General features: G+C 43.1%; 1 protein-coding gene across 8 annotated transcripts in view; it reads right to left on the bottom strand.

The window, feature by feature from the left end:
* ptprz1a (protein tyrosine phosphatase receptor type Z1a) overlaps window positions 1–15,864 on the bottom strand; it is a 168,935-nt gene that overhangs the window by 75,530 nt on the left and 77,541 nt on the right. The window lies entirely within an intron of this gene.

Here is a 15,864-nt window from a genome sequence, read left to right on the forward strand (position 1 = left end):
CATGCATGCAATTAAAACGTACCCATTACAGTCCCGAACAGATCCCATGAGTTTTTTACCATCCCTATCTTCATCATCATCTGAGACTCTTGATTTTATCCCTCATTCTCCATTTCCCTATTCCACTTATTCTGGATCTTCCCAGCATGCATTTGCATTGTCTGGTCAGGATGGCAACCTATCTCAGAGCTCAGGCGGCGACACCATAGCGCTGAATTAATCCATACGTTTAAAAAAAGCAACTCTTTTATTGGTAATAAGAAGTAAAAGTCACTCATGATTAATCCTATTACAAAACGCTTAATGCTTTTATTATCCATGACCCTGACAACTTTACTCATCCAGTATCATTAAAGATGTCCAAAATCCCTCAATGCAATTTGAGAAACTCATTTTACATCTCATTTTCAAATTGTAAAGATGCCGTTTCTTTCCCAAATTCTTTAACCCTTTTTACCTTCATTAAACCAGGGAAAAAACTCATTGAGATCAAAATCAAACACACTGCAACCTAAAACAACAGGAACGCAGCAACCACAGTCATGAAACCTAGACAAACATCTGCAGCCAGATTGTGTCTGCCTCCAAGTTTAGCATGCTCTTAAAAGCGACCAATGAGAGCACTTTTAAGTTTAAAGGTAGTATAGAGAGTTTTACCAATGAGTTCTGACCTTTGACTGCCATGACAAGATAGATCCACCAGAGGCAGCAGAGCTCTTTGAAGCCGTATCACCAGACAAGCCAAGCTCATTAGATCTGAGATTGGACAATTCTGGGGAGTCTGCTCTGGATTTTCTGATGACTCTACAAATGACTCGTATGCAATTGGATAGTCCTTCAACCAATCAAAGCACCGATCCGGTGACTTAGACTCGACAGGGCATCCGTTTGCGCTTTGGTGGCGTCCGGCGTTTGCTATGTTGAATGTAAACAAGAAGCTGCTCGTCGCTTCTCTATCGTCATCGTGTTAAACCCGACAATAGCGCGCCAGTAATGCTTGGGTACAGAGAATAATTAAATGTGCAGTAATCAATCGCCAGCGAAGTGCGGGTTTACCCAGTTTGATAAAAACTTTCACCGACCGTTCTGTCCCAGAGGCTGCTTTTCTCCTTTTAAAGGTCCCTGGCAGTAATTTTTTGTACATTAATATACGTTCCCCCAGCCTGCCCATGCCCCCCAGCGCGAGAAATGTGATATGTGTAACCGAGCCCTGGGATCCTCTCTGCCTTTGAGAAAATGAAAAGTTCAGATGGTCCGATCTGGAATTTGCCCTTTATGAGGTCCATAGGGCAAAGTTACTCTTCCCCTTTAACTGCTTTGTCCACCCAGAGAATTTGGCCCGCCCATGAGAGAGAACATCATGGCTTTCAACGCCAAAGTGTTGCGGGTCAAGGTTACAGTATACAGTATTGGGGACCACTAAGGTCTATATAAAGAGACTTCAGAGTACGTATTAGGGGACCCCTAAGGTCTATATAAAAGAGACTTCAGATACATATTAGGGGACCACTAACGTCTACATAGAAAGCTAGACTTCGATACCATATTGAGGGAGACCCACAACGGTGTCTATATAAAAGAGACTTCAGATACATGTGATTAGGGTACAGCTAGGTCCTAGATACTATAATCGCTTCAGATACAGTATTAGGGGACCACTAACGGTCTATAATAAAGAGCACTTCAGATACGTTTGAGGGACACTAAGTTCTATATAAAAGAGACTCAGTACATACGTAGGGACCACTAAGGTCGCACAAAAGAGACTGATCAGCTAAGTAGGGACCACTAAGGTCTATATAAAAGAAGGACTTCAGATACAGTATGTAGGGGACCACAATAGGTTTATATAAAAGAGATCGAATACCAGTATAGGGGAACACTAAAGGGGGTCTATATAAAGAGACTTCAGATTGAGTATTAGGGAACCACTAAGGTCTACTAAAGAGACTTCGAGACCGTATCGGGACCACTAAGGTCATATAAAAGAGACTTCATGATACAGTATTTAGGGACCACTAAGGTCTTTATAAAAGATACTTCAGAGGTTACCACTAGGTCATATCAGGAGCCTTCAGACATTAGGGGACTACGTATTATAAAGAGACTTCAGATACAGTATTAGGGGACCACTAAGGTCAGTCTATAATCAGAGGACTTCAGATACAGTATTAGGGGATCACTAAGGTCTATATAAAAGGACTTCAGTATACAGTATTAGGGACCCGTAAGTCGATATAAAAGAGAGACTTCAGATACAGTATTAGGGGCCACTAAGGTCTATATAAAAGAGCAGTTACTATGGGGCCATAGCTTAGAAAATAGGGCCACTGTCCGACTGTGCGGGTTTTAAAAACTATCAGGGGTTTTCGCAGTTTACCCTCATTAACAACAAGTCATGTACAGTATGACCGTTACTCAACAGAAACTTCCGACCTTTTTCTAATGAAACATTTAATGCCAGGTGATTTTTCGATTGGGATCAACTGAACCTCTGATGTTCTTCCTGCCAAGCAGCAATTCTTGTTTCGACTGCAGACAGAGATCCATCCATTCAGCAACAAAAGGCTGCCTGTATTACTTCAAGACTGCTCGCGGTGTTCGTTTTACATGTGAGAAACATCACAAATTCCCTGCTCTTTTGTAGTGTATTCATTTATATCTAATTTTTGTCTTTGCATTTCCTCGATTTGTGAGTTTCCAGCGGCAGCAAGCTCAGACGGCCGTGTTGTACGACAGATAGGTTTATTTTGTTAATAGTGTTCTGGTTTAAACTAGTGTCTGTCCATGTGTTAACTGAGGTTGACACATGGATGATAAGCTTGTGAGTCGTTCACTGTGTAATAAAGCAGGCTACAAAAATCTGCGGACAGCAGATTTTCTCATCATTTGTCACACTTATATATTTAAATGAAACTCAAAACGGTTAACACCTCTCCAACCCAGGCAGAAAAACAGTCCACTAAATTGTCTGCAGAGTTTCATTCTGCATCACACTCTGAATAAACTGTTCAAAAGTGCAGAAAAGAAAGCTAAACAAAAAAATAACAACAATCCACTCGCAAGCAATTTTAAAATCTTCATCCTGAACCGTGATATAGATGGATAGAGGAGTGGATGGATAGATACGATAGATAGATGCGATTATTCATCCCTAAGGGAATTTTAGGCATCAGTTGCAAGACAACATAAGGCACCACAACACACTATACACACAATATTATCACACATACACTAAGAGATAAAAATAAAAATGACCACGATAAAGGTGACGTATACTATTGGGATATACTGTGTGTTACATGATGTATAGTGCAAAAGGGAAACAGGGCACTAGACATTATAAAAGTAACTATGACTAAAAATAAACAGTAAACCATAAACTGACGGACTATATACGATAAGACACATATACAGATACGTTATGAGATGCAAGATGTAAGTCAGACAATGTGATATTATGGGGGGGGGGGGGGGGTGGGGGGGCTGAGATATTACTTCTGCCAGGTGAGCTACTAGACAGTACACTTTAAGCAAATTTGTGTTATGCGATTTTTAGCTAAATGCTCTGAAACGCATTGGCTGCCTGGAAGGTAGGATTTTTATATTATGTAGGTGTGAAACAGAGGCACAAAACCCCTGCTCTTGTCAGTAAACATCTTCCCATCACTGTGTTGCCATGATCCGTGCCCCGTGAAATTCTGAGCGCTGGTTCCCGAGTACAAAAACCAAGACTCTATCTTCATGATTTAAGTTCATCCTAATCTGTTTCCTTGTTAAGTCTTTCATCTGGAACTTAGAGGGGGGAGTTTAATTCCTCACCGATTTGACTTTGTGTCACTATTGTACCTTTCGGTCTCTGGCACCTTTCGATCTTCTGTCTGGGCTTCTGTCTTTCAACCTTTTTTGGACCATTATCAGTTCTTTATCAGGGTTGTTCCCCAGGGGATGAAGTGAATGAATGAATGAATGAATTGTGATGTGTGTACTCTGGCTGGTGAGACAAGAGTGAAAGCGGCTCTTTAATGATCACTATCAACAGGCCGATTCCAGTCCATCACGGGGGATCGAGTCAAATTTGTGCAGAGAAAGAGATGAGTCAGACAAACAGCCTGTCCAAGTTTATGCATACTAGTGTTTTCCTCAACTGGCGATCCAAATGACAAAGGGACTATTCAGCAGTATGTTGCGCCTCAGCGAGGGGTTCAGGTTCCCGCTGACGGTTTTTCTTTTTCTTTTATCGAATTTATTTAGTCCCCCCCCCCACCATGGTGGCATTGTGTTTGACTGCTTCGGCCGTTAACCATGGATCTTGTTGACGTTCGGAGTAGAAATTTGGTATTAGAGGAGTTCTAGATCCATATCCTTTCCGTTCCATCTGGCCATTGCCCACCATGACGCCAGACAAATTTCCGCCGGATGCAGTAATTTTGACGATGGTCCTTCCCTTTCTTGTGTTGTAATATATCACTGGTGGACTTGCATGCAGGACCTATGGGATAACAGCTCCTCAGATCTCTGACCAGACAATCTGTCCAATGGAGTTTTCTCTCGCATGACTATTTTACCACGCGGCTCCATGCGGAGCATTAGCGACGCCCAAAGAAATTGGGTATTGGTGTGTTTAAGTGAAATCGCGAGTGAACGTTTTCTCTCCATCCAGAATGCAGTTGCACCTACACCAACCCTCCTCGACTGTCAGCGCAGCTGCGTTTGGACGGTCTGCAGAAGCCAGGCTAAGTTCTGTCTCAAAAATTCAAGGAGGTCCAGTGCTGACTACTAGGAGGGGCAGAAAGACTGATGACTCATTTGGTTGACGAAAGGCCGTGCGACGTTTTTCTTCTGGGAGGTTGATTACCGAGTTCAGCGTGGGTGTGGTCCGTAGCCATCGTCCACGATAGGGGCTGGGAGGCCTTCATTGTCGACCGAGCGACAGATGTGGTCGGAAAGGCGTGGCCCTGCTGTCATTCGACTCACATGACCAATCTGATTGGTGGAGTTCTAGCCACCTGTCACAGAGCGAGAGGAGACGGGTACAAGTCTGCCCTCTAAAATCTGAATAAAAAATCTGTTAACTGACCCTTTGTCGATCGGAAATGAAGATTCAGCAGCTGCACGGCCGATTTCGCCTCGTCTTAAAAGGTTTTCAGAACACGTTTCGGTGAAGTATTCTGGTAAAAATGTGATCGTATTTCTGAACGAATCGCCATGACATTGGCTTGAATTCATGGAGAAACAAGACCGATGTGACGCTTCCGGCCAATCAGCGTGGCTGTCGGCAGTCGCTCGCCGCACGTGTGTTCTCCTGAGGAAACCTTGTTTTTGGGCGGCGCCGGGGAGCTCAGCCGTCGGTTAGTGTGTCAGGGCCGTAAAACACATCATCTTAGTGTCCTCGTGCTTCCCCACACGCGCTAAGTCTTGTGGGCCCACACCACGATTGTAGGGAACACTTTCTAAGAACCACAATCCCATAGAAGGGACAAGTAATGCATTCGCAAATCTGCCTTGTATGAATGGTGCCGTTTGATGTCAGAATGGTGCAAACCATGATTCATGAGAGTATTGCTTGCTTTGTTCTTGATTTTTCAGGTTTTTAGGGTCACCGTGCTGCAGTTATGGTTCAAAATGGGTTTCTTTAAATCCAACACACAGATGTACCGCTGTTTATGCTGTAAATGGCTACTGTACGGCTCCCATTGCTGGTGTAAATCGGGGTGTTATACTAGGGCGGCCTTTCGCCTGCCACAGGTAACGGCTCTGTCTCTTCTTCTCTACCGGCGGCGTGGTTGCATTCCTCTCCTCGCTTCGGTCCTTCGTTCCAGCAATGCCAGTAACAGCAGCCACGATCCAGACGTGGTTCGGTCCAGGAAGGAGAGAGGACAGTTGACAGGGGTGTCTCGTGGCCGTCATCTCCTACTGGCCTCACACCGGTCCTCGGCCTATCGTGCCCAATCGGCATCCTTCATCTACTGAGAGGTCGAGAACGGCTAACTAAACGCACTGGTTGTTTTGACCAATTAGAACGACGGATAGAAAGTCCACAAGTTGGACTTCTTTCTTGTCCTAGAAGGGTGTTTGTGCAGTTTTTTTCCATTTACACATCCAGCCGCACCGAGCACAGGCTATTATTGTTGTATTTATTAGAGTTATTTGAAAACAAAACCCCATTACCATGATTCTCTTTTCACTAATCCATCTTATTGTCAACCTATACTGATGTTCAAGGGCGATACTATGTTATACAGAGCCACAGTACTGATCTATTATTGATATAGTGGTGGTCATTTTGTGATGCTCTAGACACTCCCATTTTGCAGTAAGTCAATTAAGTGATATAATAAAGAAAAGAGAATGCTATCTTTTTAGATGAAACAGTGTGTGACAAGTTTCCTTTTGGGGACATCCTTTTGAAAATTGAGAATGATAATATAAAATAATTTAAACATCGCAGTGTTATTGCGAATTTTGAATATGTTTAATTCGCAATTATCATCGTATCTTGACATAGTTCCTGAGAACATGTAATTGTGACAGGCCTCTGGTTGATTCCACCCCTACCTGCAGCGCCAGATTTTCAAAAAAATAGGGGTGCATGTCATTCAAATGGCAGTTACACTACTCACTCGTAGCTTATTTCAGTGAGTTTGAGATACTTAATGAGACTATCACAGTGTGCATACATATATAGACTGACCGGTATATTCAAATCAAGGAAGGGTCACGGGCCAGTGAGCACAATAACTCAATTTACGAGTGCTTTTATTTTTTCAAACCAAATGACGGTGTATTCACCTGTGTGGATTTATGCCCAATGTGGCGACACGTGCATCAACAGGAATGTACCATTTTTGGTTGTTACAGGTACGATCTGGCGGAAAAGCACATAAATCAAAATAAACTCTATCTATATACATATAAACATGTATTTTGTTTGTCTATAACCAAGGTACAGTAATTGTGAGCCAGAAAAAGTGCAGGCGGCCCTCTTGTTCTTCTTTATAACTTACGTTCTTACACTTGTTTGTTTCCCTGTTTTACATGCAGGTGTTTGTCCTAACTGACCCGGTCTGTTGGTGGATTCTGCCCGTGTTTAGAATGTCTGCTGTGTATTTCGGAGTCCCAGATTTCAGTGTTTAATCCTCCACCTTCATAATATCAAAAAGGGCACCTTGCACCTCATTTTAGATCACAACAGGTGCAATCAGGCACAACTCTTTAACACCTCATCTTGTCCCTGTTGTCCCATCATCTTGTCGCCATGTTGTCCTCATCTTGTCCTCTGTTGGGTCCCTCATGTTTGCTCCTATATCATTTTTTTTTTAATTACCCCAATAACCATGTATTGCTTCCACCCACGCTCTGTCCAAGTCCATTCTCTACTTCATTAATTTTGGGCTTCTTATTCAATTTTAATTCAAGTTTCCACATATAATTGAGTAAAAGTGGACATATTCCAGTCCTGTGATTATCCATTCAAACATCCACTTCCTTTAATTGTAGAGAACAACGTTAAACAAAACATTGGTGAAAAGCCAATAAAAGTGCTTGTTTTCAATTTGACAAGACAACGACTGGGTAAGGACAGTCCCGATCAAATGCTCACGTCAACAAACGTCCTGTTTTATCATTGATTCTGCGTTCGTATAGGTTGTGAATAATCTATCAGCATTTGTCAAAGCATCACGACACACCAACAGACACACAACACAACACACACACACCACCACGTGGCCCCTTTAACTCCCCACTGGCCCTTGCAAAACCCCCATCATATCTCATATGATATTGGCATGTCCGCAGGGGGATGAAGTGGGGACTTTAGCCGAAGAGTCTTCGTACTTGGGATCATGGAAAGCGAATCTCCTTGAAAGTGTGTGTGTTGTGTGTTGTCTGTGTGTTGTGTGTGTTGGGTGTGGTTGTGTGTGTGTGTGTGTTCTCACCAGCAGCCCCTTCACAAACCCAATACCATCCCGTGTGAGTTGTCTGTTGATGGCGGCCTGCTGGCGGACCTGAATGAAGCCGTCTTCAGCGCCGCCTCGCTCACTTCGCACAGACTCGACGGGGTTCGGCAGACTCTGGATTTGACGGTCCGACCTATGACAGATGCTGTTATTCGCTTTTTATTAATTTATTGGGACACGCGGTACAAGCAAAACTCTCCCCTCGAAGACCCTTAAAAGTGCAAGGTGGTTACAGATAATGCATAGAAAGGGCTGGGAAAACTTGGATTCGGACACATAGAAATCGCTAAAAGTTTTTTTTTGTTGCCTTTTCAAGTGACATAATTGTCCGCTAAAAATTTTATGTTCTCTCCATGTGCTGTAAAATGCTTTAGCTGTGCAGTATGCAAAAAAAAAAAAACAAATCCATCTGCCAGCCCACTCAGACTGTGAAATACCAACTCTTAGAAATTGATCAAGGACACGCTGTCAAATGCGTTGTAAAACTTGCTACTTTTCATTTCGCGGTAACGATTCATTTTTTTGCTCATTGTTATTTTTTCCGCTCTGTTGGTTGTTGCATCTGCCAGATTGAGCAGGCTACAGCTGGTAAACGTTGGGAGCGGGGGGGGGTATATGGCTACGGTGAAGACCGTACCTTTGCTGCGTGCGAGTGCGCTGTCACTGCGGCCAACAGCTCAACACAGAAGATCGGTGGGGGGGTAGAAAAGGACATCCGCAAGATTATTGTCGAACAGAAGGAACCGTGTTCAGTGCCTTGTAGGTGCGAGCAGCAGGAGGCTGCGGTGATCTAACTGGCTGCTGGTGATGTCCGTGTTTCACTCCCCCTGACAGCACAGTGCGTTTCATTTGTGATCACTGCTCTGTGCACTGAGGTAAAGTATTTGAGGAGATGGATTTGGAAAGTTCACAACAGATGAGAGATGCAAGAGGAAGGTGAGCACGTAGAACTATGTAGTGTTTAAGGCATGCATCATGTCAACCAGGCTGGCAAATAGAGATACTTACCATCGATAGCCAATTTTACGTGAGTGTTTAAACGTCAAAACAATGCAAACTTGAAAAAAAGGACAAAACGTAAGAAAAAGTTAAAAATTCAATCATCAGTTTTGACAGGGAGACAACACCAGGGTTTAATGAAGGTCAGAGCTCAAATTGACGAATAGCAAATCCAGGGATTCAGTTGAGAAATAAACAGCCTCGCCGAGACGAATAACGACGTCTAGTTAATCTCAGCGGCTCAACCTTTTTACTCGTGTGGTGTGTTGTGGTGTGTGTGTGCTGTGGTGTGTTTTGTGTGTGTGGTGTGTGTGTGTGTGTGTGACCTGTGGGTGAGTGTGTGTGTGGTGTGTGTGGTTGGTGGTGATGTTGTGTGTGTGTGTGCTGTGTGTGTGGCGGTATAATCCCTGTGCCCTTCGTGGCGAGACAACGCCGTTAGGTTCATCAGAAGGCAGATCCCAATTCCGTTTAAGAAACCTGTCATGATTACAACACCATCTTTTTTTCCGTGTTTTTCCTGAAGATTACTTGTGTCTCCAAGAATGTCGGGCGAACCGCAAGAGTCACACGAGAACAACAAATGCATCTTCTGCTTTCTCATCTTGCTCCTAGACGCTCGGGGGATTCAGTACAGGCTCGCGAAGCGATGGCGGTCGCTGATAAATAGCTGACTAATGATATCCGTGTCGCATATGTTGAAGCAGTGTATTCGGTATTAGGATTCAGTTAGGATTTTTTACACAATCTAGTTTCCTTCGATGGAATACTTCATTGATTTTGTCACTGGACATCCTCCTGTTTTTCTTCTAGTAGGTGTAAAGTTATTACGTCCTCTATCATTTATGTAAAATACTAACACCGCCACGGTGAGCCTGTGGTCCGACGTGACCCCGTTTAGCAACAAAGCTTCGTCTTTATCAGAACTATTACAAAACAACGTTGAAGAAAAGTGACACACAATGTCACGGAGAAAAACCAAAATGAGGTACAAACATCATTTTTTGTCAGGAATTACCATTAGTTATCCGCTCATCAGCACGATTGCTGGTTTTCGTCGCTTTTTTGCTGAACACTGTGCCACAGAACATGTTAAAACATTGGAAACGGCGACTAATATCTTACAAAAAAAAAAAAGGGATTAGAACCCACCACTAGTATACAAAAGTCACACAAAGGGTTCCAAAAATAATGGATACAATTGACCAAAAGACGTGAGCAAAGTGTCGAACAAGACACAACGAAACAATGGTTGAAATTTCTTACCAGAAAACCACAAATGGTAGGAGTGTAACCTGTGGTCCTAAATGTTGTCAAAGCTTAAAAGTAAGTATAATGGTTCAATCAAATTACATGTATTTGTTCCATATCACATTTTTTTGGACAAAGTGTGACTGCTTTATTTAATCTAAAACTTCATAGGATTTATATTCCAAATAATTAAGAGCCATTCTAAATGGTGTGTGTGAGTGTGTGTTGTGTGTGTGTGCTGTGGTGTGCGTGTGTGTGTGTGGTTGTGTGTGAGGGTGGAGACTGTTTTCAGAACGGTCACTTCTACATCAAACGAAAAGTCTCATCACCGAGTCATTCGCTGCCCGCCCACTGCGTGCATGTGACATTCTGGGTACACACACACACACACACACCACAACACACCACAGGTGACATTGCACCACCCCGCCCAACACACACCACAACACACCAGCAGGCAAAGGTGTTGTATACGTTTTGAGTATCCCCCCACACAGAGACACCACAAACATTAAGGCTCAATCAGATCCAGATCAAGTTTTATTCATCAGCCCCAAATGTACTACATTTGCCTCAAAGGTCTTTACAAAACCTGATGCTCTCTCTCTCCTACTCTCCTCCTTAAAATGATGTTCATGATAAAGAACAAAAAAACAAAGGATGTTCTCACTTTCAAAACCTTCCCTTATACAAGAAAAATGGCCTGATTTCTGATACAAGTCGAGTTTCAAATTAGAAATGTCCTCACTTTCCTGAAAGTCCCTCTCATCAAATGTATTACTTTTCTAAAATCATTTCTTTTTCAAAAAAACACCACACAGAATCCAAAATTTTTCTAAAAATGTCTTTGATTGTTCCAAATTGTGTTTACTTTTCCACCAAATGTCTACAATTTTCCACACAAACAACTTTATTGTAGTAATGCAAACACGTTTAGCACATCTTGTAGACATCTGCAATACCAACTTTCTCTCCTCCGATGGTTTCAGTGTTTTTTTCATCGTTGGACTGATTTCCCGCTCTCTAGATCCATAAGGTATATTTTGTTTGCATGCTTTAATCTTCTTTTTTCCAGACACTGAACAGGAACCAAGCTTTTCCATGTGAAGGGAGGTGTTGCAAAAACACGTGTGCCGAGCTCACGACTCGCTCGGTCTTCCACGGAGTTGAGGTACAGAGAAATAACTTTTAACCAAAAACGCATAATATTTTTTCTAATATAGCCCTCTACTTCCTTTATCAGGCCAAATTCACCACTATTTGAGGGAATACTGTCGGTTGACGCATCAGTAAAGTTCACCACTCCTCCATCTTAGCTCGTCTCTCGGTGAGACAACGGCAAAGAACCTGAACTCAGCCCAGTCCACCAATCAGACCTGCTTTACCATTGTGCGCGAGGTGTGATTCGACTAGTCATAATGTTGTACCTCCAGCAACTGGAAGATGACACAAATTACGTTTTTCCACCACTGGAAGCAAATGTTTTTCACACGTCCTACCTCGCAAAGAATGGATAGACACAGATAATCCATAGTACGATCATCTCCAGTACTGTTTGAAATTCGAAGGTAGGATCATGTCAACGCGAGCGTAATTCTAACTAGATGGCGCGGCAGGCCTCTATTGAAAGGTGGCCCCTAGCCAGGTGGTGGGGTTGCGTGCCTTGCTCGAGGGTCACCTGTACAGTGCCCAGGATTTGAACCTGGCAACCTCGTCACGACTACCATTCTAGCACACCTGCTTTTGGGTCCTATGGGAAACTTGAAACCAGCGATCTCCTTTCGGGTTCGCAACTCCCTACTGTGGTACTGATTGCTACTTACTACCCCACCCCAAAATTATATATCTTATACAACCCACCAAGCACACACCACCAACACACCACACACACACACACACGCTACAGACATCCACAGAAAGGGGTCTAAACATTATAGTTGCCCTTTGGTAGTACATGAGTACTCCTTGTTGTGTCGTCACAAAACTGTACCAATACAATGGTGTATACAGTTGAAGTAACTTATTTTATGCCCTAAAATCCTTTTGATATCCATTTATGTCCTAAATACTTTTGCAAGTATGGCCCATAAATTGGCATTCAATGCTATGATATTGGTATTAAAAAGGCCTTTAAAAGTCACATTTCCCAGTGCCCAATCTATGTCTTGATTGTCCAACGGTATAATTAACAAACCCGAAATTCCAGAGATGCAGCGTGTTGTATTCACAAACCATAAAAAATGATGGAGTGGCGACACTGCCTTACGTACCCTGTTGCCATTTGTGCGGTTTGACCTTGTGTTTGGCAGCAGCATAGCTGTGCTGTGAGACGTACCTAAGTTGTTTTCTTGTGTCGTATTGTAATTATGTGTTTTTCACGCCCTTTGGTTTGTGATCCGTGGTTTCATGGAAACGTCTGGCGCCCAGCTCTTGCTCCTCACCCTCATCATTGTACTGAAGAGAGTTACGCGGTAGACGCGTCTCCTCCTGAAGCCGTTTCTTCATTTCCTCACCGAACGCCGCCGCCATCACAGTGCTGTGTTCTGTCTCGTCTCGTGTGTTTGTTTGTTCAGTGGTTAAGAGTCAATGGATGTGTTAAAGAATGGATACTGACCTACAAATGGAGATCAAGATCCCTCCTCCATCCTTCAATCAGAGCTCCCCAGATATCCTCCTCCATACTCACTAACCCAGCTCCTCAGAGATCCCTCCTCCATCACTCACTCATACTCTTCACGAAAACTCCATCCCTCACTCATAGCTCCTCAGAAATCCCTTCCTCCATCACTCCCATAGCTCCTTCAGAGATTCCATCCTCACTCATAGCTCACTCAGAAATCCATCCTCACCTCATAGCGTTGCGCTAGAACAGATCCCTTGATCCCACTCATAGCTCCTTAAGAATCCTCCCGCATCCTCACTCATAGTCTCCTCAGAGCTCCCGTCCTCCATCCTCACTCTCAACTCCTCAGATATCATCCTCACTCCATGCTCCTCAGAGATCCTTCTCTCAATCATAGCTCCTTAGGATTATCCCGCCTTGATCCTCACCATCATAAGCTCCTTAGATATACCCCATCGCTCCATCGACTCATCCTCACTCAAGAGGAATTCCCTCCTCCACTCCTCACTCATAGGCTCTGCTCCTCAGAATCATCCTACTCATAGCTCCTTAGGATATCCATGTCATCCTCATTCATAGCTCCTTAGAGATCCTCCTCCTCCTTCACTCAGTGCTCCCACCGCAAGAGATCCCTACTCCATCCTCTCAGCTCCTTCAGAAATCCATCCTCCTCCTAGCTCCTCAGTAAGATCCTCCTCAACTCTAGTCCTTAGATCCCTCCTTGATCCTCACTCATCGCTCCTTAAGTATCCCTCCTCATCCCACTCATAGCTCACCTCAGAGGATCCCTCCCTCCATCCTCACTATAGTCCTCAGAGAATCCAGCCTCACAATGCTCCTTAGATATCCATCACATGCCATCCTCACTCACTAGCTCCTTATAGTCCCTCATCCATCTCTCAGTCATCATGCTCCTCAGAACGCCTCCCCGGCCTCACATTCATAGCAGTCCTCAAGGATCTCCCTGCCCTCGCTCGCTCCATAGCTCCTCAGATGTATCCTCCTCACCTCAGTAGCTCCTTCAGAGAATCCAGCTCCCCATCCTACGCTCATCATAGCTCCTCAAAGAGAATTCGACCTCCCTCCTCCTTATAGGGGAAATGTTCCACAAATATTAAACTTAACTGTCGCTTGTATATAAATAGAATCATATCTAAAGATTAGATACTTATGTAAACGCCCCCTGCATGCTGCGGTTCCGTACGCGTAGCCTTTGCGTGTTCCCTGTGTGGCCCGATGACCGCACTGTAGGTGTCAGCACACACGGAATACCAGGGTAAGCCAATCAGAAGGCGCAGTTAGGGCTGGTGACATACCATCGCCATGCCGAAATTTGAGTATGGATGGCAGCGGTCTACGGACATGAAATGCAATCTGGGCTGCAGTGTGTTTTTGTATACAGTGTTGTACATGTGGCTATCCACGCTCTCTTAATACATCATGGGAAGTAGTACATTTTTAAGTAGAGACAATGACGTCTCACCAATAAGACAATCTTCACACAGATAAATGTAAGGAATCTCATCCTGTCACGTGAGCGCATAGAAGTAATAGATGTTTTAATACTATTTAAATACTTTTTTGGTTCCCACCCGAAAAATTGATTCACTGAGCCACCCGAGAGCTGAAAGTTATTATCGTGTTTGTTTTCTTCATCAGATAATTCCTGAGTTTTCAACTTTATTTTATTCCAAACAAGAGCTGCATAGTGGTCACATTCAACTTTAGAGAACTGAAAAAACATGTTTGCATTTCTCAGAGTAATATAGTGGAAAAGCAAATTGGTTGGTACTGGGACCTCAGGTGTCAATATTAAAACAGATTGAACATTTTTTATATGTACCCACCCCTCAGACATGGTTGAAATGTAGATACGAGTAATATGTCATCTTGTGTAGAATGTACACCTGAATCTGCTATTACCCCAGCCAGCACTCAATACAGTAGCAAATACCATCTCGACTGAAGTTTTTTTTTAAACCTTTATTTAACCAGGAAGTCCCTAAGATTTGAAAATCTCTTTCCGAGGGCACCTGCCGCTACGGCACCCATTATATTTAAATAAAAATAGAAAAACGCAGAGTTCCCCAACACAACAAGAGGAAAGGAACAGGTCATCAGTGGGCCGTTACTTTTTTGAAGTCACCTTGCATTTTAACATGGCTTAAATTCCTTTAATGGGACTATAGGTTTCATTTAGATGGAGCAAGTGTAGCAAGTGTTATTCCCAGCCGTGGATTCGTTTGATGGTTCGAGCTTTTCTTCTTTGCTTGTTCGGAGGTTCAGACGTGCACTGGGTGAGACAGGGGGATGACGACAGACGGCTCCAACCTCCACTTGACAACCAACAAAAACAGATCAGCAACATCCTGGCCTGTGAGACACTCAGTGTGTGACACCTGACACAAGAATGACAGTTCTGTTTATTTGTTTTCTCTTCCACAAAAATCGTAATTTTAAAAATCGTTTAACTGAATTTTGGGTTGGCTGAGAACCACACGTCCTGCTCATTTGCCACTTTTGAACATCCAACCATCACAATCACACGCTTGTGTCTTCCGCATTATTTTAAGTAAAAAACTTGACATCTCCGTACAATATGCATCTTATTTAAAGGAAATGCATTAGACATCCTGGCAACAAGAAAAAACTATTAATACCAGAATTATTCATTGTAATGTACATTCTTACGCTAACACGTAATTTCCATTTGTAACTTTTCAAATTGAGGAATTTTCAACATTATAAGAAAATAATAAAATAAAGCTGGTCCGATCTCATAACTACCCCCTCTGCCGAGATAGCTTCAGGATGTTATTACCCTAGCTTAGCTTAGCACATAACAAAAATTAACACATCTACATTTCTTATAACTGAATATGACTGACTTAAAGAATGTTTTTGTGTATTTATATTATAAATCTGAGATTTTGATTGTTAACAAAGTGAATTGATCACCAACGTGTGTGTTGTGGTGTGTGGTGTGTGTGTGTGTGTGGTGTGTTAAACCCTGACTTCTCTTCTCTAAGTGTA

This window comes from Etheostoma spectabile, chromosome 8 (genome assembly GCF_008692095.1).
Source record: "Etheostoma spectabile isolate EspeVRDwgs_2016 chromosome 8, UIUC_Espe_1.0, whole genome shotgun sequence".
Classification (NCBI taxonomy): domain Eukaryota; kingdom Metazoa; phylum Chordata; class Actinopteri; order Perciformes; family Percidae; genus Etheostoma; species Etheostoma spectabile.